Source organism: Heterodontus francisci, unplaced genomic scaffold, assembly GCF_036365525.1.
Source record: "Heterodontus francisci isolate sHetFra1 unplaced genomic scaffold, sHetFra1.hap1 HAP1_SCAFFOLD_59, whole genome shotgun sequence".
Taxonomy (NCBI): Eukaryota; Metazoa; Chordata; class Chondrichthyes; order Heterodontiformes; family Heterodontidae; genus Heterodontus; species Heterodontus francisci.
Genome location: NW_027140758.1, coordinates 2,627,920 through 2,632,112, shown reverse-complemented (window position 1 = coordinate 2,632,112; position 4,193 = coordinate 2,627,920). Strand labels below are relative to the sequence as shown.

Genomic DNA, 4,193 nt, shown 5'->3' with positions numbered 1-4,193 from the left:
CAATTTCCCAAACATTCCCTACTAATACTGATTTCACACAGTTCCTCCTTCTCACTAGGCCCTATGTTCCCCAACATTTCTGGGAGATAATTTGTATCCTCCTTTGTGAAGACAGATCCAAAGTATGTATTTAATTGGTCTGCCATTTCTTTGTTCCCCATTATAAATTCCCCCGTTTCTGACTGTAAGGGGCCCACATTTGTCTTCACTAATCTTTTTCTCTACACATATCTATAGAAGCTTTTACAGTCAGTTTTTATGTTCTCTGCTAGCTTACTCTCATACTCTATTTCCCCCTTCTTAATCAATCCTTTTGTCCTCCTCTGCTAAATTCCAAACTGCTCACAATCTTCAGGTTTGCTGCTTGTTCTGGCCATTTTATATTTCTCCTCCTTGGATCTAATACTTTCCTTAATTTCTTTTGTAAGCCACAGTTGAGCCACCCTTCCTGTTTTACTTTTGCACAGACAGGAATGAACAATTGTTGTAATTCATCCATGCGCTCTTTAAATGCTAGCCATTGCCTGTCCACTGTCAACCCTATAAGTAACGTTCCCCAATCTATCATAGCCAACTCCCGCCTCATACCTTCATCGTTCTCTTTGTTTAGATTCAAGACCCGAGTCTCGGAATCAACTCTCTCACTCTCCATCTTAATGAAGAATTTTATCATATTATGGGCGCACTTCCCCAAGGGCCCCCACACAACAAGATTGTTAACTAATCCTTTCTCATTACACAATACCCAGTCCAGGATGGCCTGTTCTCTAGAGGTGTTATACACCTCTATCAATTCTCCACTCAATCTCCTTTGAGAAAGGCAGAATAATCCTAGCTTTTCCAACCTAACCTTGTAACTAAAATCCCCCATCCCTGGATCCATTCTGGTAAATCGCCTCTGCGTCCTCTCAAGGACCCTCGCATTCTTTCTAAAGTCTGCTGAGCAGAACTGGAAGCCACACTCCAATTGGGGCCTAACCAGAGTTTTATAATGGTTCAGCATAACTTCCCTGCTTTTGTACTCAATGCCTCTATTTATAAAGCCCAAGATCCCATATGCTTTGCGAACCACTCTCGCAATATGACTTGCCTCCTTCAAAGATTGATGCACATGAACCCCAAGTCCCTCTATTCCAGAACACTATTTAGAACTGTGCCATTAAGTATATATTGCCTCTCCCTATTCCTTATGCCAAAATACATCACCTCACACTTGTCACTATTAAATTCCATCTGCCACCTGTCTGCTCATTCTGCTAGCCTATCACTGTCCTGTTGCAGGCAGTTCATATCATCTTCACTGTTTGCCGCTCCTCCAGGTTTGGTGTCATCGGCATATTTTGAGATTCTACTCTGTATTCCAAGATCCAAGTCACTTACCTTGAGCAAAAAAAACAGTGGTTCTAGCACTGACCCTTGGGGAACACCACTGTCAACTATCCTCCAGTCTGACAAAGAACCATTTAATAAGACTCGCTGTTTTCTGTCCTTAAACCAATTTTCTATCCAATTGGACACTGACCCTCCTGTACCACCAACCTCAATTTTGTTAACCGCCCTTTTATGTGGTACCTTGTCAAACGCTTCCTTAAAATCCATACAAACAACATCCACTGCATTCCCTTCATCAAGCTGCTCTGTTAGTTCATCAAAAAATGCAGTTAGATTAGTCAAGCATGAACTCCCATTTATAAATCCATGCTCACTCTCCTTAATTAACTCGAACCTCTCCAAGTGACTGTTGATTTTTTACCCTGATTATTCTTTCTAAAACCTTACCCACCGCTGCTGTTAATCTAACTAGCCTGTAGTTACCCGGACTGTCCTTGCACCCTTTCTTGAATAAGGGTGTCGCATTTGCCACTGTTTAATCCTCTGGCACCTCCCCTGTATCCAGGGAAGATTGGAAGATTATAGCAAGCCCTTCCGTTATCTGCATCCGCATTTCCTTTCGCAACCTGGGATGTGAGCCATCCGGACCAGGTGATTTATCTTCCCTAAGCACAGCCAGCCTTTTTAGTACCTCCCTCTCTCAATTTGTACCCTCTCCATTGACTCTACTTTCTTCACTTCAACTGATATTTTGTCAAAATCCACTTCCTTAGTGATCACTGATGCAAAGTACTCATTAAGTAGATTAACATTGCCCTGCACCTCTAAGCTTATATTATCCTTTTTGTCCCTAATAGGCGCGACTCAACCTCTTACTACCCACTTATCATTTACATGCTGCACGAAGATTTTTGGGTTTCCTTTCATGTTGACTGCCAGTCTATTCTCATAGAAATAGAGAATAAGCAAATATAGAACATGTAAGTATTTCCCACCCTTGATGAGGTGGAATTTTTTATGTTGTGGGTGGCAATGTCTTTGCCCACGAGTGTGGTGGAAGCAGAGACAATCAATGATTTGAAAAGGAAATTGGATGGATACTTGAAGGAAAGAAACTTGCAGGAGGAAAGGGATCGAGCTGGTGAGTGGAACTGACTAGATTGCTCCGGGGAGAGCCAGCATGGACGTGATAGGCCAAATGACCACCTTCTGTGTTGTAAATGACTCTGTGTTGTTTCTCAAATTCAATCCAATGGTGCTTGGGAAATAATCTCAAAGTAAATTGTGCAACTGGAAAATCAGAACCAAGGCAAGGGACGCATAAGGAAGCAAAATTGCTAAAACCCGGGAGTGAACCAGGGACCTTTAAATCTCCGATCTAACACTCTCCCAACTGAGCTATTTCAGCCCTGCATTAGCAGCGGCTTGGTGTCCTTGTTTTGGAAGAAAATACATACATTGAAGTTTTCCAAAAAATTAAAGAACACAACATGTGAGTAATATTCCCCATTGCTTTCTCAGTAGTGATGGATTGTGAAGCGGGAGACAGCCAGAAGTGCCACTGAGCCGCACAGACCCCGAGCTGAGAATGAAATGAGATCAAATTCAATCTTTCATAGTGAGATGCTGCTGAGAGGTAAGAGTCCTGAATCAAAGCGAGACTTGCTCATTTCAAACACTCCCTGTACTCTCTGCTCATGAAGCCTTACAAAAGGGAAAAACAGAATGGCACTCAAACTCACAACCCTGCCATTAAAAGTCTCATATTCGACTGACAGAACTGTCACTTCTACTCGGTCTCTTATTGGATGGATGCAGCTCCAACGCAGGGGTGGCATTCAAATCCTCCCATGGGTCCACATGTCAGACTGAGTTCCATGTTGTCGACTCAAGCAAAGGAAATCTGCTCACTTCCAAAACTATCAGCGAATTGAAGCTGATTACAATCAACATCATCAGAGGTCAGAACTACCTGGTGAAAGAAGACACCCTGAAGAAGGATCCACAATTATTCAAAGGCATCGACAAAGTGAAAAACAAGAAAATCGATGAGTCAATGCAAGCCAAACAACAGAAACACTGAAGAATTCCATTCCATTCCAGTCCAGAACCCAGTCCTGTTGTTTTTGGAGTCAGGTCACAATTGCAGCAACAACTTGATGTTCCCACTTGGCTATCTGTCCATTTAGTTAATTACAATTTTGTCGACAACCTCTTTGAATCCAGTTGTCTGGTCCTCAAGCCAGCTCCGTGTGGAAGTCAATTCCACTTTCTGCAAGGCTGAACCAACAGATAACCTTATTCTAAAAATGCCAGCAGACCAGGGCTCGTCCAGGACTTGAACCCGGGATCTCTCGCATGTTAATTAACCATACTCCCAAAGCGAGAATCATACCCCTAGACCAACGAGCCACTGACAAGTCAGGCTTTATTAGCTGCTGTGGAATTTCACTGGAACCCCCCAGCCAATCATCCATTTTTTTTTCAGATCAAAGCAACATCCTGCAAATGCTGAAATAAAAACAGAAAGTGCTGGAAATGTTCAGCAGCTCTGGCAGCATCTGTGCTGTGAGAAACACAGTTAACGTTTCAGGGCACTCGCCTTTTGTTTCAGCCATCCTTTCAGACTGCTTCTGTCCATCCAATCTCACTTTCTATTCTATCCACATTCTAACCATTCACTACGTTACTACATTTTTCATGAATTCCTCATTTCTTTTATTAATGACAATTTTGTATTTCTGGCCTTTGCTTCAGACACCACCACAAGTGGAATCATGTCTCCATCTACCCAATCAAACCACTTCGCTGTCTCCTCACATTGCAATGTTTCTTTAACCCTGACAGACTGCGGAGTTTCT

General features: G+C 42.6%; 1 non-coding gene across 1 annotated transcript; it reads right to left on the bottom strand.

Moving 5' to 3' along the window:
- Window positions 1-2,667: 2,667 nt before the first annotated feature.
- On the bottom strand, window positions 2,668-2,740 carry trnas-gga (transfer RNA serine (anticodon GGA)). Its single transcript has one exon. It is a non-coding gene; the product is annotated as a tRNA-Ser (tRNA).
- Window positions 2,741-4,193: the final 1,453 nt, after the last annotated feature.